The 27,221-nt window shown below is 37.3% G+C and overlaps 1 long non-coding RNA gene across 4 annotated transcripts; it reads left to right on the top strand.

The window, feature by feature from the left end:
• Positions 1-58: 58 nt before the first annotated feature.
• Positions 59-27,221, top strand: LOC125923696 (uncharacterized). 4 transcript variants are annotated; one of them, XR_007458136.1, is made up of 3 exons: positions 59-262; positions 18,878-19,072; positions 26,843-27,221. It is a non-coding gene; the product is annotated as an uncharacterized LOC125923696 (long non-coding RNA). The 4 variants fall into 4 exon arrangements; XR_007458137.1 differs by having other exon boundaries at positions 18,875-19,072; XR_007458139.1 differs by lacking the exon at positions 59-262 and having other exon boundaries at positions 18,501-19,072; positions 26,846-27,221.

Genomic DNA, 27,221 nt, shown 5'->3' with positions numbered 1-27,221 from the left:
TGACCTGCTGGGCGCCGATTGGCAGCGGGCGAATGACGTGCGCGCCCCGCGGACGCCGAGGGGGCGCGCGCGGCCGCGAGGTGCGGAGCCGCGGGAATGGATTGAGTAGGGCCGCCCTCTGTGGTAACACGGTTTTCAAGAGGGCCTGCGTACACGCTGGGCCCTTCACATCTGTAGACGGTGGAGGCCAGGAGAAAGGATACTGTGTGCGATGAGGTAAAGCATGTGAGAGTGCTTTGTAAGCGGAAAGTGCCTTTCAAAAGTGAGTTGCTCCTCTCGTCGCTTTTTACTTCGGCCGCTCTCGTCCCGACCCCTTCTTCCTGGAACTGGTTGGGTACCTTGGCCCTAGCCTTGCAGACTCATCTAAGAGCACCCTCCCCGTCTACCCTGCGGTGCCCAACTCCGTTCCCTCGCCCCTGCAAGCCAGGTTTTTGTTTTTGTTTTTTTTTTTTTTAAAGTTAAAATACCTGAGCTACGAACTGCTTAAATTAAGCTTTGCCACTCGGCAGTTTTGTGCAACTCTGAGGGTTTTTTGTTTTTTTTGTGTTTTTTTTGCAGCTTAGATAAGACCCGTGATATTCCTTCTTTCGATACTTTCAGTTCCTTCTGCAGATGATCAGTTCTTTTTTCGGTTAACTAAAACTAGGAAAGTGTAAAGGAATATAAACCTTTAAAGCGACTTTTATGGTGCAGGATTTCTACTATAAGCTAAAGTATCCGTGAAGATCTTTAGATTTTATTTTTATTAATATCTTTTTAAAAACTGAAGAGTGGAAGGAGACCGCTTCACTTCCTTGCAACACCTGCCTTGACATGACTTTGTTTCCTATTTTTACCAAAGTGAAATATCCCTAGTAATGCCCTTGGTGACTGCGTGTTGTGTATGTGGTGTGATATCTTAATAAGGTGCCTCCTTACAGTTCTGAGCTCCACCTATTAACATAATACCAACGAACTGATGATGGTCCGGTATTTCGTTTTGTGTGACTTAATGTTAACAGCTAGTTGTAATAAATACGTTTTATTCTTTATTTTTTCCCTTGTTATTTTCATTTTAAAGCGAGGAAAGGAAGACATTTTTTAAAGTAACTTTTCGTTCTCTAGACTCTTTGATTTTTAATATCTGTGATGGTTTTCACTAAAAAAAATAAATAACCGTATGAGAGTTAGTGAATTCAGATCTAGATAAACCAATTTCCTATTGTTTTACCTTGTTCAAAATCCAATTACATTGGAAATTCTATGAAAATGCTTAGATACAGGTTCATGGGCTAGAGCAATATAGAACGTTATATACAAAGTGATGATCGAAAGGTTGTTTACATTAGTATTTCCTTTCCATTCTTTTTGGGAACTTACTTTTGGTTTAGTGAAAGAAGGACCCTGAAGTTTGTTTATTCTGAATTTAATATTCTCAAACATCCTTGTCTTCTGGACTGTTCTGTTAGGGGTTATCTTTAATAATCTCTGCTGGTCATATGTAGAAATACCCTTGGGGAGATGATTGCGGTAGGAGTGTGTTGGGAGTGAGGGAAATAAAGGGAGGAAAGGCTTGGAGACAGCTACTAAATTTTCTCAATTAAAGGCTTTGTGGTCTTGACAAGGGCAAAACAAGCTGTGTTGAGTGAGATTCTTTAGGCTTCTGAAGTTTTTCTTTAAAGGAATTAAAAAATAAATACTTCATTTAAGACATACAGCATAGTAAAATGCTGAGGTGCCGAAGGTACAATTTGGTGTGACCACTGCACAGATAAATATAGAGAGAATAATGTATCCAACACCTAAGCAATAGAGCTTCTTTTGGTCCTTCCAACCATGGTTGGTCCCCGTACCACCACCACCACCGCCGCTGCTGCCACCACCGCTATTCTGCCTTGCTTTGAATGTTCTTTAACTTCATATAAAAGGAATTATACAGTATGTAGTTCTTCTGTGACTGGGTTCCCTGAGCAGTTGATGTAGATAGCTGATTTGCTATTTCCAAGTAGAAGAAATACAGTAAGTAGAAGTCTCTCATCCATTGATCTTCCTTTCTTCTTCCTTCCTTTTTCCTTCCTCCTTCCTTCCTTCCTTTTTTCTTTCTTCTTCCTTTCTTTCTTTCTTTCATCTTAAAATTTAGAGAAGATGCATTACATGAACTACATTCATGTATAAAAGGAGATAGTTCCTAACCGAATCAATAAAAATTCTTACTGTGTATTATAGGGAATAGTTTCTTAGATTCTTTTTACCTTAAAATTTAAATCTTGGGGCACCTGGGTGGCTCAGTCGGTTAAGCGTCTGACTTCAGCTCAGGTCATGATCTCACAGTCTGTGAGTTCAAGCCCCACATCGGGCTCTGTGCTGAAATCTCAGAGCCTGGAGCCTGCTTCGGATTCTGTGACTCCTTCTCTCTCTGCCCCTCCACCTCTCACGCTCTGTCTCTCTCTTTCTCTCTCTCAAAAATAAATAACCATTAAAAAACAAAATTTTAGGGGCGCCTGGGTGGCGCAGTCGGTTAAGCGTCCGACTTCGGCCAGGTCACGATCTCGCGGTCCGTGAGTTCGAGCCCCGCGTCAGGCTCTGGGCTGATGGCTCGGAGCCTGGAGCCTGTTTCCGATTCTGTGTCTCCCTCTCTCTCTGCCCCTCCCCCGTTCATGCTCTGTCTCTCTCTGTCCCAAAAATAAATAAAAAACGTTGAAAAAAAAATTTAAAAAACAAAACAAACAAAAAAAAATTTTAATCTTATGGGACTCCTGGGTGGCACAGAAGGTTAAATGTCTGACTCTTAATTTTGGCTCGGGTCATGATCACAGTTGATGGGATCCGGCCCCACAGTTCAGACCTGCTTGGGATTCTCTGTCGCCAGTTGGCACGTGTGCACGCTCTCTCTCGCTGTCTCAAAATAAATAAATAAACATTAAAAAAACCAAATAAATTTAGGGACACTTGGGTGGCTCAGTCAGTTGAGCATCCAATTTTGGCTCAGGTCATGATCTTGCAGTTTGTGAGTTCAAGCCCTACATTGGGCTCTATGCTGACAGCTCAGAGCCTGCAGTCTGCTTCAGATTCTGTGTGTCCCTCTCTCTCTCTCTCTTCCCCTCCCCAACTCCTATGCATGTGCTCTCTCTCTCTCAAACATAAACGTTTTTTAAAAAATACATCTAAATCTTGAAAAATAAAATTTAAATCTTGTTTCATTTATATTTTAAGTTTATTTTGAGAAATATTTTGAGAAAGAGAGAGTGTGTATGTACACAAGTTGGGGAGGGGCAGAGAGAGAGGGAAAGAGAGAATCCCAAGCAGGCTCCACACTGCCAACACAGAACCTGATGTAGGGTTGTGAACCATGATGAACCATGAGATTATGACCTGAGGCAAAACCAAGAGTCAAATGCTTAACCAACAGAGCCACCCATGCACCCCTGTAATAAGATATTAATGGTTGTTATGACTAGGTATAATTGTTTTGTGTGTATAATGAATGGTTAGTATCATCATCAATGAATGAGTCTTTACTCTGGCTTTGAGATCTTAAATTCAGAAATACTACCTTCTGACCACAACCTTGTATATTTGTTTATACATCTTCTACTCCCTTACTCCTATGAAACTTATTCTTTGACTTAAAGATATTTAGTGTTGAAACCATCTCTGTTATTCTAGTCTGTTAGTCCATTCCTGGATTTATTTACTTTTTCCATTCCTCCAAATCTTCACTATTTTACATTATTTATTTATTAAGCTGTCTAATTGTTACTACCAGACTTATTTTGAGCTTCAATGACCTTGAATTCTAGTTAACAGATAAGCTCTCCTCACCAGCACCTCTGAAGATAGCTATAATTCCTCCTATAACTAGCATCAGTCCTTCTCGCCTAGTCTTCTGCACCCTGTGTTCTGGAGCTCATCCTCCAAGATTTTGCTTCATCAGTTATTTCCTCAGATTTTCATTTTTCTTGATCTCTACTGGCCACAGAACCTGATGATCTTCAGGCCTTTAGATTTCACCAACTATTAAGTTTTATAATTGTGAAAATGTAGGTTCCCCAACTTTTTATTTTGTCAAGAAAATATATTTAAAAGCAATATAACAGCACGCCCTGGGTTGGCCCAGTCAGTTGAGAGTCACTCTTGATTTCGGCTCAGGTCATGATCCCAGGGTAGTGGAATCGAGCCCTGCATCGGGCTCTGTGCTGAATGTGGAGCCTATTTGGGATTCTCTCTCTTTCTGACTCTCTCTCCCTGCTTGCATTCTCTCTCCCTCTCTAAAATAATAATAATAATAATAATAATAATAATAATAACAATAATAATAATAATAAATTTAAGGAGTGCCTGGGTGGCTCAGTCCATTAAGCATCCAACTCATGGTTTCACTCAGGTTATGATCTCACTTTTCATGAGATCAAGCCCCACGTCAAATCCCCTGCTTGAGATTCTCTTTCCCTCTCTCTCCTCTCTCTCTCTCAAAATAAATAAACTTGAAAAAAAAAATAAAAGCAATATAACAAACAACAAAAAAACCTCTGCCATTAGGGGTGCCTGAGTGGCTCAGTCAGTTAAGCGTCCGACTTCAGCCCAGGTCATGATCTTACAGTTCGTGAGTTCGACACGACAGCTCAGAGCCTGGAGCCCGCTTCGGATTCTGTGTCTCCCTCTGTCTGCCCCTCTGCTGCTTGCACTCTGTCTCTTGGATTGTCTCAAAAATAAATAAACGTTTAAAAAAAAAACAACAAAAAAAAAAACCCTCTGCCCCTTACTACTGGAAGGTAGTATATCGTAACAGTTAAGACCACTGACTCTGGAACTGAACTGTTTGGACTAGAATTCTGGCTCTGCCAAGGTAAATTATGTAACCTTTCAAAATGTAGATAGTATTGGGGTGCCTGGGCGGCCCAGTCAATTAAGTGTCCGACTTTGGCTCAGGTCATGATCTCGTGGTTCGTGAGTTCGAGCCCCACGTCGGTCTCTGTGCTGACCGCTCAGAGCCTGGAGCCTGCTTCAGATTCTGTCTCTCTTTCTCTCTGCCCCTCCCCTGCTCACACTCTTGTCTCTGTGTCTCTTTCTCAAAAATAAGTAAACATTAAAAAAAATTTCTTTAAGCTAGTTTAAGAAATATAGATGGATGGATGGATGGATGGATGGATGGATAGATAGATAGATAGAACCTAGATAGATAGATAGATAGATAGATAGATAGAACCTACCTCTTAAGGTTGTACTGTATGTAGAAATTTAGTGGATTAAAACATATAAAGCAACTAAACTCACCTGGCACATATACATGCACAGTTGTGTTATCTTTTATCATTGTCATAATTATTTATATCACTATTAGCACATCTTTTTATTATAGCTGTATTTTGTTTTGTTTTTCACAGTGGTTGCTGTAGGGCTGCATGGTCAGTTTGATAGTGCAGTGTGTCAGTGCTAATCACATGTGGCTCTTGGGTATCTTATTAAGATTGCTGTAAATATAAAATGCTTAAGGGGACCCCACACAGATTTCTGGACTTCTTCAGAAACAAAGAGTAGATTGTACAAGTTTATGGAGAGAAAAAAAACAGGTTTCATGTGATGTACACAAAGGTTAATGTGCTGCACTTCTGAGTAGCAACTCTGCAAACAAAAGGATAATAGAGCAGTGCTTGAAAATTCTGATGAAAAATTAATTGTAATTTAGAATTCTGAATAAGCCAACCTGTAACTTAATTATGGGGCTAGAATAAAGTTATTTTCAAACCTAAAAGGTCTCAGAAAATACACATTTTGTACATCTTAAGAAGCTAATGGAGAATGTGTACAACCTAAGTTAGGATTAAACCAAGAAAAAGTAGGGCATGTGATTAAGGAAATATGAAACCCATACTAAAAAAGAGGTAAAGGAGTTGCGGATTGATGAATTGAAACAGTAAGATGAAATTAATGGAACACCTAACACAGGCATAGCTTTGTTTATTGTGCTTCGCAGATAATGCATTTTTTACAAACTGAAGGTTTGTGGCAACCCTGTGCAGAGCAAGTCTGTTGGCACCATTTTCCAACAGCTTTTGCTCTCTTTGTGTCTTTGTGTCACACTTTGGTAATTCTCACAATATTTCACACTTTTTCATTATTTGTTTTGGTGATCTGTGACTCACTGAAAGCTCAAATGATGGTTAGCATTTTTAGTAATAAAGGATTTTTTTTATTTTAACTTGTTTTATTTTTTATTTTTTTAAATTTACATCCAAATTAGTTAGCATATAGTGCAACAGTGATTTCAGGAGTAAATTCTTTAGTGTCCCTTACCCATTTAGCCCATCCCTTCTCCCACAACCCCTCCCGTAACTCTCAGTTTGTTCTCGGTATTTGTGAGTCTCTTCTGTTTTGGCCCCCTCCCTATTTTTATTATTTTTGTTTCCCTTCCCTTATGCTCATCTGTTTCGTATCTTAAAGTCCTCATATGAGTGAAGTCATATGATTTTTGTCTTTCTCTGACTAATTTCACTTAGCATAATACCGTCTAGTTCCATCCACGTAGTTGCAAATGGCAAGATTTCATTCTTTTTGATTGCCGAGTAATACTGCATTGTATATATATGCCACATTTGCTTTATCCATTCATCCATCAGTGGACATTTGGGCTCTTGCCATACTTTGGCTATTGTTGATAGTGCTGCTATAAACATGGGGGTGCATGTGTCCCTTCGAAACAGCACACCTATATCCCTTGGATAAATGCCTAGTAGTGCAATTGCTGGGTCGTAGGGTAATTCTATTTTTAGTTTTTTGAGGAACCTCCATACTGCTTTCCAGAGTGGCTGCACCAGCTTGCATTCCCAAGTAATAAAGGATTTTAATTAAGGTTTGTACATTGGGTTTTTTAGACATAATGCTGTTGTACATTTAATAGGTTACAGTATAGTATAAAATAACTTACATGCACTGGGAAGCCAAAAAATTTATTTGACTCACTTTATTGAGATACTTGCTTTATTGTGGTGGTCTGGAGCTGAACCCAAAATATCTCTTAGGTATGCCTGTATGTCTGAAAGTTATTTGCAGGCTTACCCTCCTGGGCTATAGATTGGGGTTGAATGAATGATCATTACATGAGAAACTAAGCAGATGTTTAAAAAGAACTTTTATTAAACCTATCAACTTATTTATTAAAACATTTTTAAGGGGATAAACAAATTTACTAAAAAGAGTATTTTGATTTTGGTGTTTGGTGTTCTCACATTATACTTCCCCTTTCTTTATGAGGAACCATATTTTAACTGCCTTGCCTTACCCACAGCTTTAAGAGGAAATGCAGCAAACTGGAAATAAAAGCAAAATTGGAGAAACAAAACTGGTATTGGTGAATTAATAACATATGGTAAAGCTATTTTAAAATCATTTTCCGTAATACTTCTGGTACTAAAAACAAGCAGTATATAGAATTGCCTAGTAGGAAATTTCTAGAGACATGTAGTGGAATAGAGTGAGCTTTGAAACAGCCCCTCTACCCCATAATTCTATGAGTGTATACAGTTCTTCCTCAGTTTACAATGAGGTTATGCCTCAATAAACCCATCATAAGTTGAAAATATATTAAGTCAAAAACACCTTTAATAAAGCTAATATAACGAACATCATAGCTTAGTCTAGCCTACCTTAAACATGCTTAGAATACTTACATTAGCCTATAGTTGGGCAAGATCATCTTACACAAAACCTAGTGTATAATATCTCACCTAATGTATTGAATACTGTATTGAAAGTGAAAACCAGAAGAGTTGTATTGTTACGGAATGGTTGTAAATGTATTGGTTGTTTATGCTGGTGATTTCATGGCTGGCTGGGAGCTGTGACTGCTGCCACTGCCCAGGATCACTAGAGAGTATCATACTGTATATCACTAGCCCAAAAGAAAACCCTAATTCAAAATTTGAAGTACAGTTTCTACTGAATGCATATTGCTTTCTCACCATCATGCAGTTGAAAAATCATGAGTCAAACCATCACAAGGGACCATCTATATTGAGATGCCACTTTTGCAGTCATTGACTAGAAAAATATTACAGTTAAGAAGTAAATACGTACATAGATACGTGCATACGTACATAACAAAAAGCTTAATTCTGTAGATCTTTGAAATTTCCTTTTCTTTTTTGGAAGCTACCTTTTTGCCTTAGAAATGCCATACTTACTATAATCTTCATATGTAATCATTCAAAATATTAGAACAGATTCTTATTTAACTCAGAAATTTATGGAACTGGCCTACTCCCAAGTGTGATGAATTAGGCATTAAAGAAAGCAGGAATCTAATGCTTTGTGTTGTGCATAGAATAAATTTGATAGCTGCATTTTGTATGAAATAGTGCTATTTAGATTGAAAGCATCCAATAATGTCTTGTTAATGACTGATTTGTTAAAGAAATTAAAGGTAAGTTATAAAAATATGGAAATGAACAATTTAAGAACATGAGTAACACCAAGTGTAATGGATGAATAACTTCCTTATTCCTCCATGTCGTGTTAAGGTAAAAAATAGTCAACATGTCAGTCATGGCTATTCACATCTTTTCAGCCATATTTTTTTGTTCTCATAATTCTTGCCTATATTGGTGGGGTTTTTTTGCTGTTCCTGATTAACATAATATTTTTGACAGATTACCTCTTTAAATCACAAACTTTAAATTCTACTTAAAATTTCTAAGAATGCAGGGGCACCTGGGTGGCTCAGTTGGTTAAGCATCCAATGCTTAATTTAGGCTCAGGCTATGATCTCATGGTCATGAGATCAAGCCCCACGTTGAGCTCCACACTGGGTGTGGAGCCTGCTTAAGATTCTCTTACTCGCTCGCTCGCTCACCCTCTGCCCCTCCCCCACTCATGCATGTGCACACACTTTCTCAAAAAATTACTTTAAAAAAAAAAGACTTCTCAGATGCAGTTTTCTTAAATATTAGCAAATCTTTTCAAACTAATTTCATTTGCTACCTTAGTACTAATCATTTTAAGCTTGGACCATAGCAACAACCTGCCTGATATTTGACCTCTAGCCTCCATCTCTAAAGTACCCTATACAAAGCTTTACAAAAATAGTTTACAAAATAGTTTTTCTAAATGAGGTTTTTTTAATAGATTGTTTTTGGAGCAGTTCTAAGTTTACAGAAAAACTGGACAGAAGATACAGAATTCCCACATCTCACACACACACACTCAGTTTCTCCTATTGTTAACATCTTGTATTAGTGTGGTATATTTATTTGTTACCATTGATAAACCAATATTGATACATTAATATTAACTAAAGTCCATAGTTTGCATTAAGGTTCACTCTGTTTTGTACAGTTCTGTAGGTTTTGACAAATGCATAATGTCATGTATCCAGCATTATAGTATACAGAATAGTTTCACTGCCCTAAAAATGCCCTGTGTTTCTCCACCTGTTCATCCCTACTGTCCCCCAACCACTGACCACCCAGTGATCGTTTTATTATCTCTGTAATCATGCCTCCTAAATGAAATTCTACTGTCATTTAAAACCTCAGTCTCTGGAGTCAATCCATATTGGGAAATGAAAAAGCAAGCTGCTATAAATTTTTTAAACCATGTATGTATACATATTTGATTATACATAGAGAAAGAATTTCTGAAAAGATACATAGAAAAATGATTACCTCTATGGAAAGGATAATGGAGGAGAGTTAATGAGGTCTTTTACTTTCTACTTTCCTTCTATTTTGTTTGAATTTCTTACCATATACAAATACTATTTTATAATTTAAAATATTGCAATTATAAAGCTAAAAAAAATCTCTGGATGAAGGTGTTTCAAACATGAAAACACAGGAAACCACAAGGGTAAAAAATCTAGAGGTTTTAACTACATAAAAATATTAAAATTCTGTACCTCAAAAGCAACTTAAAATCTGATCAACCCTGTTTATCCATCTATGATGTTCCTTTTTTTAATTTAATTTAATTTTAATTTATTTATGATGTTCTTTAAACTCTTTTGTTTCCATACCTAATATTCTCATACGGCTTTTTTATGATTTCTTGTTTCTTCAAACATTACTGACCTCCCACTCAACATCCTCTTCACTCCTATTTTAGGTTTAGTTTCATTTTGAAATTGTGACCCTTTTCACAATCCCAATCAGCCTTATTTTTATAGCAAATATTACCTTCTAAAATGGCTTATTCCTTAGTTAGATAATAAGTTGTTTGTATGCTTTTGTCTCTGTCCCTCATGCCATTTCCCACCACTAGAAAATAAAATGTACAAGAATAAAGATTTTTGTCTATCTTGTTCATGATGGATCCTCGGTGCCTGACACTAGTAGGTGCTCAGTAAACTTTTTGTTGAATGACTAATTGTTTAATTCTTTAAAAATTTTTAAATTAAATGTCTACATTTATTCCTATAATTCTGCTTCAGTTGGTATATGTTGTGTAACTTGTTGTGTTACATAGTGATCATATTCCTAGGAGTCTAGATATTTGGTTCACAAGCTTCTGTTCTTTCCTACCCTTTCTGATAATGGATATTGAGGAAGAGCAAAAGGGCAGACCCTAATTTTTATCCCTTCGCACAAGTTTAAGGATTAGAGAGCAGAGAGCTCCAGGCACCACAGAGGAGCTATAGTGTTCTATCTCTGTTGCTACTGTTTGCTCTGAAAACTCCTCTGGTGAGGATTTAACTTGAAACTCATAATCTAGCAGAAGGCTCTTGTCATCCATCAAAACCCTAGAGGTTTGGAGAAGGAGTTGGAGAGTGAATGTCTCAATTTTCTGGTGAGGATTTAACTTGAAACTCATAATCTAGCAGAAGGCTCTTGTCATCCATCAAAACCCTAGAGGTTTGGAGAAGGAGTTGGAGAGTGAATGTCTCAATTTTCTAGAGTATCTGTTCAGCCCACACTTTTTTTCATCAGCAACTCGCTTCAACAGACCCTTTGTATTATTCTATACTGGGAAGTTGTTGCTAATGATATCTGTAGCAGTCAGTTGTCTGGACTGATTGTCCCAAAGCAGTGAAGGGAAGTGCCAGGAACAATACTTAAAAACTTACTCCTGACCCTTACCAGGGTTTTCTCAGTTTTTTTATCTTATTCCTCAAGCCCTTGCTCCCTTATTTCTGTAGTTACCTAGGGTTTGTTTGGAGGGAGGAAGCCCACAGCCATTAGTAGTGCCCCATTTTCTCAGGAATCATGTAAGAAATCTACTTTACATATAAAGATACGGGTTAAAAGCAAAAGAATGGAGAAAGACCCACCAATCTCATACTAATCAAAAGAAAGCTATAGTTGCTATGTTCAGGGAAAACAGACTTTAGAACAAGGAAAATTATCAGGGATAGAGAGGAGCATTACATAATGATAAAGGTGTCCATTCTTCAAAAAGATATAAACTTTAATGTGCATATCTCACAACAAAGCATTAAAATAGCTAAGGCAAAAGTAGAACTACAAAGAGAAATAGACAAATCACTATTATGGTTGGAGATTTCAACACCCCTCTTATGGTAATTGATAGATCTAGCAGGCAGAAAATCAGTGAGGATACGGTTGAACTGTGTATTACCATCGGTCAATTAGATCTAATTGACATTTATAGAATACTTCACCCCAAAAGAGCAGAATACACATTCTTCTCAAAAAAGATAGACACTTGTCATTATTAAAAAGTAGCCTGCATAGAAAAGTTATAATTAAGGTTAATAGATGTGCAATAAATTTTGAAAAATATTCATAAGGAGGTTTAACATCTGTAATACACAAAGCCCTCTTAGAAATTCACATTAAGGGAACATGTAGTTCAACAGAAAATTGGGTAGCAAAGAATATGAACTCAGCAAAGAGTAACTCCAAATGTGAAAAGATGCTCAAAATCAGGAGAAATCAGGAGCATGCAAAGTAAAATAATAATGAGATGCCAGTTAGGCCTAACAGACTATCAAACTATTGTTTTAATTCAACTAACATTAAATGCTGATTATGTAACCAGCACTGAGCTATGCACACATATAAGTGCTCACAAAGTACTATGAAGTGTATCTTACCCCTGATTTGCAGTAGAAGAAAGAATCAGATGGGTAAATGGACTTGACAAAAATCACATAAAGGAAACTAGGGAATTCACCATATGGAAACTTCTTTTCTTTTTGAGTAGGTAATTCATTCAAATGGTGTGTGTGTGCACGTGTGTATAAATAGACTTATGTTTTGAAATTTCCCACATGTATATCCCCTCCACCATTTCTCATGCCACAGCTATCTATCCATCCATCTCACAACTACTTTTACAATTTTCTCATGTATCTTCCTAGAGCTTATTTTTTCTTTTTCTTTTCCCTTTCTTTTGCAGTCTTTCTTGTCATGGTATTCTTTTTTTTCAATTGAGGTATAATTGACATAAAACTTTATATGTACAGGTGTACAGCATGATTTGATATTTGTAAATATTGTGAAATGATCATCACAATAAGTCTAGTTACCATACACTTACAGAATTTTTTTTCTTATGGTGAGGACTTTTTAAGATTTACTCAGCAACTTTCAAATATGCAAAACAGTATTATTAATTATAGTTACCTTCTGTACATTCCATCCTCATGACTTATTTATTACTGGAAGTTTGTACCTCTTGACCCCCTTCACCCATTTTGCCCACCCCACCCCTGGCAACCACCAGTCCGTTCTCTATCTCTGAGCTTGGCTGGTTGGTTGGTTGTTTTTATATTCCACATACAAGTGAGATCATGTGGTATTTGTCTTTCTCAATCTGACTTATTTCACTTAGCATTATGCCCACATGGTCTATGTTGTTGCAAATGGCAAGATTTCATTATTTTTTATGGTTGAATGATATTCCATTCTAAATATATATGACGTTTTTCTTTTTTTTCCCTCTAAACTTCGATCATGAATTTTTCTTTTTTTTTTTTTTTGAGTGTAGTTGACACACAATGTTATATTAGTTCATATGTACAACATACTAATTTGACCAATTTGTACATTATGCTATGCTCATCACAAGTGTAGCTACTATCTGTCACCATACAACACTTACAATATCATTGATTATATTCTTTATGCTGTGGCTTTTATTTCCATGACTTACTCCATATCTACTACATTTTCTTTATCCATTCATCTTTCAATGTATATTTAGGTTGTTTCCATATCTTGGCTATTGTAAATAGCCACCCATGTTCAATGAACATGGGTGTGCATATATCCTTTGGAGCATTCTCATTGTCTTTGAATAAATACCCAGATGTGGAATTGCCAAGTCATATGGTAGTTCTAGTTTTAAGTTTTTGAGGAACTTCCACACTGTTTGCCATAGTGGCTATTCCAATACATAATTCCACGAACAGTGCACAAAAATTCTCTTTTCTCCACATCCTCACCAACATTTGTTACTTCTTGTCTTTTTGATAACAGCCATTCTAATAGATTTGAAGTAATTCCCAGAGCTTTCTTATACAAATTTATATTCTCCTTTTTAAAAAACAATTTATCATAATGTACACTATGTTCCACATCTCACTTTTTTGGTTGCAATACATCTTAGAGGTATTTAATCAGCTGCATAATAAGATTACTCATTCTTTAACAGCCACGTAGTATTTGTACTACAAGAATGCCAGAATTGGGGCAACTGGGTGGTTCAGTCAGTTGAGCGTCCAACCCTTGATTTCAGTTCAGGTCATGATCCCAGGGACATGGGATGGAGCCCCAGGTTGAGCTCCATGCTGAGCATGGAGCCTGCTTAGGATTCTCTGTGTGTGTGTGTGTGTGTGTGTGTGTGTCTCTCTCTCTCTCCCTCTCTTCCCCTCCCTCTCCCTCTCTCTTTTGCCCCTCTCCTACTCTCCCCCACTCACACTCTCTTTGTCTCTCTCTCAAAAAAAAAAAAAAAAAAAAAAAAAGCCAGAATTTATTTTGCAAACTTCTGTGATGGATATTTGCATTGTTTTCAGTCTTTTGCTCTTAAAAACAATGTAGTAATGAAAAATCCTGTTCATAGTTTTGTCTCACATGTTCAAGATATCTGTGGTATAAATTTACAGAAATAAGATTGTTAGATCAAGTTGTGCATATGTGTGTGTGTGTAATTTTGATGATATTGCCGAATTTTCCTCCATAAGTGTTGTATAAAGAACAGTTGAGAACATATAGCACTGTCATTAGAGTATGTTATCAGACTTTTGGATTTGAGATTGAAAAGTGAAAATGTTTAATATCAGTATTAGTTTATTATGTTTTTCTCCTGTTATGAGTATGATGAAACATCTTTTCAGAGTGGGCAAAATTTTAAATTCCCTCTTGCTAGTGAGGATCCAAGTAAAAGGGTATTGTTTTACATTGCTGGTATACACGTGAACTTTTCAACCTATTTACAAAGCACTCTGGCAATCTGTGTTAAAATATTTTAAATGACAAATACCTTTGTTCTAGCTACCTTTTCTTAAGGGAATGCCATAGGAGTTGCAGCCGTCATTTCCACTTATAAGTCATGGGCCAAAATATAGTCATATGGCCACACTTTCAAGGGAGGCTAGGAAATATAGTCCTTAACTATGTGGCAATGTACAAAGCTAAAACTTGGGCATTCTAATACTGAAGGAAGAAGAAAGGACATTGAGAGACTAGATTAATTGGTGAGCTAGGTAACAAGAGAAAGAGACTTCCTCCTCCCCCCCCCCAAATTATCTATTCCTCCAAAGGCATATTGCAAAAAGGCATAAACCAAAGAAGAATTATTCATTGGGAACAAATATTATAACAGTGTAGCATATTACATACTTACAGGTATATATAAAGTTTTATATTTGCCCACATATTCAAAGAAATCTGTATAAGTAAAGTTGGTTAAACACGTTTATGGTATGCAGATACAAATATGACCATGTCACTATCCTACTTTTATTTGCCTTACAGATTGAAGCCCAAACCCCTTTGCCCATACTATTTCTATTGTTATACTGCCTCTCTGAGGATGTAATAAAAACCATATAGAAAGATAAATTGCCTCTATCTGAAGTGGTTGGACTTCATGTAAGATACGGAATCTGAACTGGACCTTGAAGGAAGAAGTATTTGAATTAATGGAGAGGGGCATGGAGGCATAAACAAATAGTTCCAGTCTTTTTAGGCCCACCTTTTAAAAAATCAAAATATAGAATACTACGGAAATAAATGATCTATCCTAAAGTAAAAATATCACTGTATCCACCACTCAGAAAATAGAGTATTACTGTTTACATAGTATGCAACCCCTCAATAACTATCCTGCCTTTCTCCCCAATGTCATCATTCTTCCAGTTTCTAACCATAGACCAATTTTGCCTCACTTTCAACCTTACATAAATGATATTAGGTGTGCATTTCATATGTATATGAGATTGTTCTGTATTGTTTGTAAAAGTTCACATTCATTGCTATATTCCATTGTATGACTACACCAAATATATTTATCCATCCTGTTGTTGATACTTGGGTTTTTCTCCCCTGGGGCTATTAACCAATAATGATGCCATAAACATTCTCTTATGTGTCTCTCGGTGTGAATGGGAAGACTTCTTTTGAGAGAATACTTAGGATTAAAATTCCTTGGTCTCGAGGTATGTTCACACTGTATAAAGAATGACAGTTTTCCAAAGTTTATGTTATTTATATCCCCACCAAAAGTATATGAAAGTTTCACAGTCTCCACACCCTGAGCAACACTTGGTATCATCACTGTTTTTAACGTTAGCCATTCTGATGGGTGTGTAGTGGCATTTCATTTTAGCTTTAATTTGCATGTTACTGGTGATTATTGAGACTGAGCACCATTTTATGTTATTTGCCATTTAGAGATCCTCTGGTTTGAAGTGCTTGTTCAAGTCACTTGCCCATATTTCTGTTGGGTTGTCAGTCATTTTCTGACTGATTTTTAGGACTTCTTTATCCTGGATATGAGTTCTTGAACACACATATATAACCAAATATCCTTTCTCATAGTATGGTTTGTCTTTTCATTTTCTCAGTAGCATCTTTTGAAAAAACAAAGTTCCTGATTTTAGTGTAATTTATTTTCACCAATCTTTTTCATTCTTAAATTATTTCACATGTGCCTTCAATTTTTTTTATAACCCTGACTGAAAGAGTAATTAGTACCAGAGCTGTTACAGGAGATGGACCCTTTGAGGTTGAATTAAATACACACACACACATGTAAAATCAATCACAGGGATAACTTCATAGCTATAGACAAAGGGACCACAAGTGATCCATGGCTTAAGGTACTGTTATACTTACTATTAATAGCATGGGATGGAGTGAAGGTGAGAATGTATCACTGTGGTAACCATAGTGATTTAAGATTGTGGATCCACCAGGCCTCTCTTATGAACCTCAACAGAATGTAGACAGGAAAAAGAAAAATGTAAAAACTATGACTGTGTAGCTGAGAATGCATAGAGAGTGTCAGAACTCCTCCACCACAGCTTTGAAGGAGTCCTTCATCTCCTATAAGCAGTGGGCAGAAAAGGTAGATTTGTAGTACCAATAAAATACTCAGTTCTTCCAGTTTTCTTAGTCTAAGGGTAGAGCATTGGTGAGAAAGATGTGGGGCCCTAAGACAGAATGGAGACTTTTGAGCAGACAAGAATGAAGATGAGAATGCTTAACCTGCATATCCCCCAAACTTACTTGGCTCTCTGGGGAAACTAGCCTCCTCTGCATAGAGGCTTTCGGTGACTGCACTGGGAACAGCTCTCTCATAGGCTGGTATCTGTTCTCAGAACGTACCTTCATCACCTCACAGTATCCCTAGATAAATCTCAAGATCACCTAATCAGAGAAGTATGGCCTGCTCTGGCATGAGATAACCTACACAGGAGTTAAAGACCTTACCATTTTGATCAGCAGAAACCTGAGGAGTATATATAGAAGTGGGTTCTAAGGATGTTACACCAAGGGGGAATCAATACAAGGTTTTATCATGGCAAATTTATTAGCATGGGTGCACTCACCTGAGAATCAACATCTCATATATTGGCATTAATAGTTTGCTAGGATGAGGCATGAGCTCAATAACAGTCTACAAATAATAAACGACCTACAAATGAAATTTGAAGTAATAATTTCAGAATCCCAGAAATACTCTGGCATACTGTAGAGAAGAGAAAACAAGGGCTCCTTAGACATTCTCCATTTTTACCAAGTCATTAAGGATGCATTAGTGATAGAAGTATAAGCATCCCTAAAGAGCTCTGAAGTGGCTGCCCTCTGTCAGATTGATGGTGATAAATGCTGTGGTAGAACTGAGTTTCCTGATCTCAGAATAAGATAATCTCAAATTGGTAGAGGCCACGTGATGGCATATAACCATCAGAGACATGGTGGGCACAATTACCATAATAATCCAAAGAAGAGAAAGTTATTCAGAGTGTTTTGACTTTCAGGGAAAGGTGGTAATGGTTAAAGGACAACAAGAAAGGAAGCAGATTAAGTAATAGATTAAGTAGCCTACTAATTTGCTGCTTGACATATATAGGTGGGAAAATTCTAAACTAACTTGTGTTGTCATAATGAAATTTGAAGCATCTCATCCAGTTCACAGACCTGGAACTCTTTGATGATGGAGAAAGATTGGGTCCCTTTGAAGAAAAACCCTGCAATGCTGCCACAGGTGTATAACCATGAACCTTCCCCTAATCCCATGCTTCCCAAACCTGTCTGTACTTTAGACCACCGTAGAATTCTCAAGAACATCCAGGCCAATTAAACCATAATTTCAGAGAGTGAGACCCAGGCATTGATATTTTTTGAAGCTCCCCTGGTGAGCAAATTACGGGATCACTGCCCTAATTCTTCTCTAGTGGCCATTTCATGGAGAAAGGAAAATACCAGACCTCCTGAGGCTTATTAGATACTGTCTCTTAACTTATATTAATACCTAGAGACCCAAAACCTAATCCTGGACAACTGGTTAAAATAGGAGGCCTAGGAAACTTAAGTGACAGATGGAGTCTTGGCCTGCATCTGGGTTAACAGTGAGTCCAGAGAGACCCATATTGGGGTTATTTCTCCAGTCTTAATGTGTAGTAAGAATAGACATATTTTAATAACTGAAGCAGTCTTCATTTTGGTTTCCTGTCCAATGGAGTGAATGCTATTATGGTAGGAAGGGCTATGTAGAAGTTCATAACTGCTTGTCTCTCACCAAAGCAGTACTGCATCCCTGGGGAACTTGTAGAAATTAGTGCCACCATGCTGGCATAGTGATTCATACCACATTCCCACTTAACTTCCCTTTGTGGTCACCAGATGGGTCATAGGGAATGACAGTATAAAAACCAGATGGGTAGTAAAGAATGACTGGATTACTGCAAGATTTTATCAGGCAAAGATGCCAATTGTAGTTGCTGTTATAGGTGTGGTATTTTCATTGGAGGAAATGAATAGAGACTTTGATATGATATATAGGTATTGCTCTGGAAGTGCCCCCTCATTTCCCATTCCAGTTATTGAGGGATAACATGGGATTCAATGGCCAGAGACCTGTTAGGTTATCCATTCAAGTGAGTGACAGTCTGTTGTGTTTTTCACCACCACAGTAAAGAAAAAGGCAAAATGTGTGGCAGGCCTTTTTAGGTTCTGGAGACAACAAAATAGTACTTTTGGGTAACCTAACCTGTTTTATGGGTAACTGTAATTTTGAGTGGGGCCCAGAGCAAACTGTCTTGCCAGTTGGGCCTTATGGTTAGGCAGATACAATGGTATTGGAAGTTCATGTGGTAGAGATGTTATATGAAGCCTCTGAGGGTAAGTGCCAATAGGAGAATTACAAGATTCCTTGGTTTTTGAGTAAAGATCTATCTTCCTCAACCAATGTTTTGTTTTGTTTCTTTGAAAAGCAGCTCCTGGTTTGCTGCTGGTACCTGATAGAGATGGAACTCCTGACCATGGGACATAAGTGACTATGTGAATGATCGAACTACTACTCGTCATGAACTGGTGTTATCTGATTCACCAATCATACAACTGGATGGGCATAACAGCAGTTCACTCCCTACAAAACTGGGTACATGGCCACAACTAAACTGAATAAGCAGGTGACTCAGACTACTGTTATTAGTATCTGCCCCTATTCCTTCAGCACTTCTCCCTCAATCCATATACACTGGCTTCAAAGGAGGTTCCCTCTGACCAATTAATGAAAGAAAAAAGTTTAGGTCTTGTTAATTCACAAAAGGGTCTGCAACGAGCTGGCAATAGCTGGGTGTGAGTGGTCACTATACAACACCATCGCTCAATAGTGGCCCTGAATCACAACAGTACAGGGAAATCCTTTCCTTGAGAACTTTAGGAGACGTGGCCTGAGGTAAGGGTATAGAGTGGTTCATTGTGAGTGGCTTATGAGTTGACAGGCTGGACAAGAACTTAGAACAAATTAGAAAACTTGTTCAGTTTATGGAGCCAACCAGGAGACAATAACCTCCAAATTTAGGATGCGGACTTCAGAATAAAGTATTATGCTTAAATGCAGTAACCAATATGTAGTGCCATCTTTCCCAGAAGGTATGTATAGTGGAGATGAGCATGGTCCCTCTATTTTCTATATGTCTATTTTTTTTAAAATACTGGGAGCATGTTTTCTGAATTTGGTGAAAAGCATGAAATTACAGATCCACAAAGCTCAGTGAAGCACAGGTAGGAAAATTACCAATGTGTGTTATTGTCAAACTGACAAAACTAAGAGAAAATATCTTAAAAGCATTCAGAAAAAGTGCACATCACACACAGGAGGGCTATTATATGAATTTTTAAAAGTTTTTTAATGGAAGCATAACACACATGTAGAAAAGTACACAAATATAATTATTTAGCACAACATCACAAAGTAAAGATAACTGTGTAATCAACACCCACATCCATAGCTACAACACTAACATGCCCCCTTCTTAGTCATTATTCTTCTTTCTTCCCAAAGGTAATCACATTCCCAAATTCTAACACCAAAGATTAGGTTTGCCAATGGTTAACTTTTATATATATTGAATACATAACTGTATTCTCTTGTGTCTGGCTTCCTTTGTTTAATATTGTGAGGTTCATCTCTCTGCCCCTCCCCTGCTCACTCATCTCTCACTCTCTCAAAAATAAATAAACATTAAAAAAAATCTTTAAAGAAAATATTGTGAGGTTTATCCATGTTGTTACCTGGGTCGGTTGTTCATTTATTTTCATTGTTATACAATGAATGAATATATTGCCATTTACTTATCCATTCTACCGTTGATAGATATTGGCGATGTTTCCATTTAGGGCTATTATAAAGACTGATGCTATGAACATTCTGTTGTATGTCTTTTGGGGTACACATGTATGCATTTTTGTTAGGTTCTCTATTATACCTAAAAACCCACTTGAAGAATTTTTTGGTCCCTGAAACTTTGGACTTAGTGGTTTTGGTAGTCTTGGTACTAAAGAGAGGAATGCTTCCTAATACTTCAACAAATTAGAAGTGGACACTGTTCACTGGCAGGTTTGGGCTTTTTCTGTCACTAACCAACAAGAGAGAAGGAAATCACTCTACTGGCAGGGTGAGGGAATCCCTTTTAACAGGGGGAAATTGCATTGCTGCTATACAGCAGAATAAATATGACTGTATATGGACTATAACAGTATTCTCTGAGAAGTTTGTTCGTATTCTCTTAGCCAATAGTCCAGTAAAAAACTAGGGTAACCCAAAAAGGACCTCTGCTAGGACTCATCTTACAAGAATGACTGTTGGGAGTACCAACAGTACTAATCTTACTTACTTACTTACTTACTTACTTACTTACTTACTAATCAACTTACTAACAGTAAGAATCCCATCCAGGTGAGGTACAAACAAAAAGAGAAACCAAGAATGGATGGTGAATAGGGCACCTGGATAGCTCAATTGGTTAAGCATCTGATTTCAGCTCAGGTCATGATCTCATGGTTTGTGGGTTTGAGCCGTCAGGCTCTGTGCTGACAGCGTGGAGCCTGCTTCGGATTCTCTCTCTCCCTCTATCTGCCCTCATGCTCTCTCTCTGTCTCTCACTCCCTCTTTCTCTCTCTCAAAAATAAACATTAAAAAAAAAAAAGTAAAAAAAAAAAAAAAGAATGGATGGTGAAAGAAAACAGCTATGTTTATGAATCTAGGCCTCATGACCAGCTTAAAAAAGCAGGTTTTAAGAGACTATGATTATGTTTTGTAACTTCTTTTCTCCCCTTCCATATATGAAGAATTCTAGGGTGCTAATAATGTTTATGGTTCCAGAGCTGATTTACACCACCCCATGATGAGTTTGTAACTGATGGGAAGAGATTGCTTAGTGGAAAAGAGTGAGGTGAGCATATCTTTTCTTCCCCTCCACTAGAGGTTACCTTGAACTGGATTTATACTTTGACCACAGGTCATTACTCGTCTCACAGTGAACTCTTCACAATTCTCTCTCCCTCCAGATTCTGATTAAGTTCTTCTGTCTCTTGGAACCTATTCTTGTAATTCTCTTATACGCTACACACACACATTTGTAATTAGTCCCTTTGTAAATAAACCTTCTTTAAATGCTCCTGAATGTATCATTTGTTTCCTATTAGGACTCTTGGACACATGAACTTTTTTTTTTTTTAATTAAGTAGGCACCATGCCCAACATGGGGCTTGAACTCACAACCCCGAGATCAAGAGTCCTATGTTCTATTGACTGAGCCAGCCAGGCGCCCCTGGACACATGAACTTTTTATCTCTTGAATTGCTTCTTGTCTAAAATCTACTTGGATTTAGCATAGCCGCACAATCTTTATTAGTTTTTGCATGATATACCTTTTTACTTTAAGCTTTTCTGCATTCTCATATTTAAGATTTGTCTCTTGAAAACAGGTTAAAAGTGTACCTTTATAAATCCAAGTCTTTGTCTTTTAATTGGGATAATCAATTTACATTTAGTATAATTATTATATACAGGCTTTAAAGCTGCCATCCTGCTGTTTTTTGTCTCACCTATTCTTTGTTCTTTTTTCTGTACTTTCTTTGGGATTGTTCAAGTGTTTTTTCTATTTCATCTTTTTCTTTTGATTTTTTGTGGTTTTATGTTCTTTTAATATTCTTAGTTACTCTAGAAATGAGAATGTGCATCCATGACTTTTAAAAGCCTAGTATATATTAGTACTTTTTCCACTTCCTAGACAATGTGATTACCTTAGACCACTTTAAGACTATTTTCCTTCGCCTCTCAATTACTGTTATTATGTTTTAAATCTGTATGTTTTTAACAACATGATATATTAGCATTGTTTTGTAAACTTACTATTTATTGGGATTTACCTATGTATTTTTCCTTTTCATTGCTCTTCATCTCTTCCAGAATGTGAGAGTGGCTATCTGAGATCATTTCTCTCTGCCCAAAGTCCACTCTTTTTTACAGGGCAGAAATGCTGGTGTCAAATTCTCAATTTCTGTTTGTTTGAAAAAACTTTATTTTGCCTATTTGAAAGTTATATTGTTTGAATGTAAATTCTAAGTTGACAGTATTTTCCTTTGGTACTCTAAAGATAGCATCATTTTGGTTGCAAAGCAGCTGTCTTACTGTCATTCGTTTTGATAAAGTAATTTGTCTTTTTCCTCTGGATGCGTAAATTTTTCCTCTTTGGTTTTCAGCAAGTTTACGATGATGTGCTTAGGTGTGATTTTCCTTGCCTTTTTCTTGCTTAAGGTTTATAGTGCTGCTTAAATCTGAGGCATGATGCCTTTTACTTATTTTAGACATCTCTTCAAGTATCACTTTTTTATGGTCTCTCATTCCTTTCCTTCTGGGTCTCAACTATATTAGACTTTTTAAAATTCTACACTGTCTCTTCCACCTTTAAAAATTTACACATTTTCTTCCTTTTGTCTCTGTAAATCTATCTGCATATTTTCTCCTGAACTTTGTCCAATTCCCTAATTTTGTCCTCAACTCCATATAACTGACTACTAAGTCTACCCACTATGAAAGTCTACCCTCAGCTGAAAGACTGAGGTGTTTATTTCTTCCTTGTGAGCCCTAAACTCCAGTTTTCAACCTCCCTGCCCCCTCCTGGGCCTGTGAGTTTGCAAAAATCTGTGTTCACTTTCTCAGTTGCTTTTGATAGAGTCAGATGTCTCTAGCAGAAAGGGAGCCCTAAATACTCAAGTATCTCTCCGATGTGTCTCCCTCTCCTAGATCTTGGCCCTGCAATCTTCACCAGTTTGGTAGCTTTTTAGTGCCTTTAAAGAAATGTGGTTTTCTTTTTCTTGGCCCACTTTTCTAGTTGCTAGTTATTCTCAGCTAAAGCATAATCAAAACCCACCTAGTTCTTTATTATTAGAAGTGGAACTGCAGACGACTCATTTTTTTTAAAGTAATCTCTACACCCAATGTGAAGCTCAAACTCACAACCCCGATATGAAGAGTCGTATGCTCCACCAACTGAGCCAACCAGACACACCAAGTCCTTGGTGACTTGTGACATTTTTAATGTCAAAAATTTTACTGGATGCTCCTGCCCCCTCTCTATCAAAACACACAAGGTACTAGTCGTACATGTTTAGCATATAAACCATAAATAAATATATAAGAAAAACAGACACATCATTATGTCCAAGTCCCCTGTAATAACTATTACTCAGGGATTTGTAACTCAAGGGAAACACTGCTAGAAGCAAAGGCGTAGTCTCAGGAAAGTTAGAAGGATATTTGAAGGAACATGAGCCCAGTTTGATTAAGAGACTTGATGTATGAAAGCAGGGATAAAGGTCTGACTTTTATTCTCTATATAATAGGAAACCATTGGAAATTTCTTTATTGTGGTATCTTTAAAATTTTTTTTTAATTTTTTTTTTATTTTTGAGGGAGAGAGAGACACAGAGTGTGAGCAGAGGAGGGGCAGAGAGAGAGAGGGAGACACAGAATCTGAAGCAGGCTCTAGGCTCTGAGCTGTCAGCACAGGGCCCACAGCGAGGCTCAAACTCACAAACCATGAGATCATGACCTGAACGGAAGTCAGACACTCAACTGACTGAGCTACCCCTATTGTGGTATCTTTTCATAAAAACTGTGTTCAATATGGTAGTGACATGCAAGATAGACTGAAGAAGTAAGAATACAGGCAGAGAAACCAACTAGGAATCTTTAGTAATGGACCAAACATGAGCTGTTGATGAGAGACATCATGGTGTAATGAAAAGAATGTTGACATTAGAATCACAGGACTTGTAATTACTGGTCCTGTCAACTTGGGCAAGTCATTTAACCTGTGTGATTCTGCTTATTTACATGCCAGTCACCTTGGAGGCCTTTAATAGAATGATGAAATGTTAATAACTTTTGCTTAACTCACAGAGTGGTTATACAAATATAATGATGATAAAAACCTTTTAAAATGCATATTATAAAATTTAAGGTGTAATATGCATTTGAAGATCTAAAGAAATAAAAGTGGAGACTGATAAGGAAAGAGAAGAGTGAAAGAAAAAGATTATTCAAGTATAGTGAATCCTGGTGACTAGAAAATGGAATCACTTACATAAGTCAGTCAAAAGAGGAACTGATGGGGTGCCTGGGTGGCTCAGTCAGTTAGGCATCTAACTCTTGATCTCAGCTCAGACCATGATCTCAGTTTGGGATCAAGCTGTGTGTCAGGCTCTGCGCCGACAGTGAGGAGACTGCTTGGGATTCTCTCCTTCTGCCCCTCTACACCCCCTTCCTCTCTCTCTCTCAAAATAAATAAACTTAAAAAAAAAAAAAGAGGAACTGATTTTGGGAATCAGGACGAGGGAAAAAACAGTGATTTATTTCTTTTTAATTGTGGAAATGTTTAGCAGGCACTTCTCTATTGTATCTATTAATTTCAAATATTCTTAGGTATTTTCATGTGAGATTACTCAATTTCCTTTATAAAATTTTAAGTTTGGGGATAGAGAAAGAAGATATCTCCTTGGGAATATGTATTTCCTCATTTTTTTTTTTTTTTAGTTTATGTGTTTATTTTGGGAGAGAAGAGAGTACAAACAGGGTAGGGGCAGAGAAAAAGGGAGAAAATCCTAACAGGCTCTGCACTGACCTGGCACAGAGCCCTAGGCAGGCTGCGGATTCAGGAACCCAGAGATCATGACCCCAGGCAAAATCAAGAGTCAGACACTTAACCAACTGAGCCACCCAGGCACCTCATTTTTAATTTAATTTTAATTTATTAAAAAAAATAAAGCATGTACCTGCTGGTTTGATAAAAGTTCCATTTATTTTTGTCCAGTTTATTAGTAAAGTGATTACCTGGGGTACTGCCTGGTTTAAGGATTATTTGTTCCTTCCAATTTAATACCAAACTGCTATTCTTCAGTGTGTATCACTCTAAATCTTTATCACTATTAGTACTTTAAGGTACTGTACCTTACTAAAATCCAGGCACTTTATTTTTTTTTCAATATATGAAATTTACTGTCAGATTGGTTTCCATACAACACCCAGTGCTCATCCCAAAAGGTGCCCTCCTCAATACCCATCACCCACCCTCCCCTCCCTCCCACCCCCCAGCAACCCTCAGTTTGTGCTCAGTTTTTAACAGTCTCTTATGCTTTGGCTCTCTCCCACTCTAACCTCTTTTTTTTGTTTTTTTTTCCTTCCCCTCCCCCATGGGTTTCTGTTAAGTTTCTCAGGATCCACATAAGAGTGAAAACATATGGTATCTGTCTTTCTCTATATGGCTTATTTCACTTAGCATCACACTCTCCAGTTCCATCCACGTTGCTACAAAGGGCCATATTTCATTCTTTCTCATTGCCACGTAGTACTCCATTGTGTATATAAACCACAATTTCTTTATCCATTCATCAGTTGATGGACATTTAGGCTCTTTCCATAATTTGGCTATTGTTGAGAGTGCTGCTATAAACATTGGGGTACAAGTGCCCCTATGCATCAGTACTCCTGTATCCCTTGGGTAAATTCCTAGCAGTGCTATTGTTAGGTCATAGGGTAGGTTTATTTTTAATTTTTTGAGGAACCTCCACACTGTTTTCCAGAGTGGCTGCACCAGTTTGCATTCCCACCAACAGTGCAAGAGGGTTCCTGTTTCTCCACATCCTCTCCAGCATCTATAGTCTCCTGATTTCTTCATTTTGGCCACTCTGACTGGCGTGAGGTGGTATCTGAGTGTGGTTTTGATTTGTATTTCCCTGATGAGGAGCGATGTTGAGCATCTTTTCATGTCAGGCAAACACTTTAACTTCAATTTGAATTTCATGTGAGACATAACAAATGTCTTACTGAAAGTCATATGCCATGTTTGTTTCTTTTATATTTTAAATGTATATGCCTTTAATTTAGACTGTGAACTTTTAAGATGGTTTCTGTTCCTTCTGAAATCCTTAGTTTCTCCTAATTGTTTTTAAAATTAAATTGTAATGGACACTCAACCATAACAGTAGCTTTATGTTGTGCCCCAGGAATTTGTCCCCCATAATTTGATTATCTCTGGATTTCTGTAGTATGTTACTGAATCTGTAACTTTACATTTCCAGTAACATCCAACATCTTCAGTAAGTTTATAGACTTTAAAAAAATGCTTTGTCCACCATTAGAAAGCTGATTGGGGGTTTAGACCAAACATTCCTCTTACATCCTCATTTGTTCCCTCTCATTTTTGTTTAGTTTCCCCTATTCTTACATGAGTATAAATTTGGTTATATAGAGCTGTTTGCCTTTCCTGCTTTTTTTTGCCCATTACAGTTTTCTGTATTTAACAGCCCTTCTAGTTCTACTCCAAATAAAATATTTTGTATTTTTTACTTGGGACTACAGAAATAATGTATTGGCATCCTCTCTTATCCAGTAGATTTTGGCATGCCCAAATCTGGAAGTGAAAAAAGCAACAACAACAACAACAAAAAAAACAGAGCAGCAAGGAAAATCGGTAAGCTTTATCCTGCAGCAAAAATATCAATCTGTTCTTAAGGAATTAAGTGCTTCACAAAGGTGAGTTCTCCATGTGACTAAGGCTTCAATTATTCATTGTGGACAGTAACCCAGTGCAGTTTGAAGGTCCTTGTCATTACAGGTGACCTAGTAAATGTTTGACAACTAGCTCACCAGGAAAGAAAAAAAAAAAAAAAGCTTTGATTATGGTGTTTGCAAATTTCTTGGGGTAAATATCCCACTGTGGCTCATTTCAGGCTACCACAGGACATCACAGAACACAGAATTAGAAGAAG

Source organism: Panthera uncia, chromosome B1 (genome assembly GCF_023721935.1).
Source record: "Panthera uncia isolate 11264 chromosome B1, Puncia_PCG_1.0, whole genome shotgun sequence".
NCBI classification, from domain to species: domain Eukaryota; kingdom Metazoa; phylum Chordata; class Mammalia; order Carnivora; family Felidae; genus Panthera; species Panthera uncia.
The sequence above is the reverse complement of the archived record's forward strand: the minus strand, read 5'-3'. Positions and strand labels throughout refer to the sequence as shown.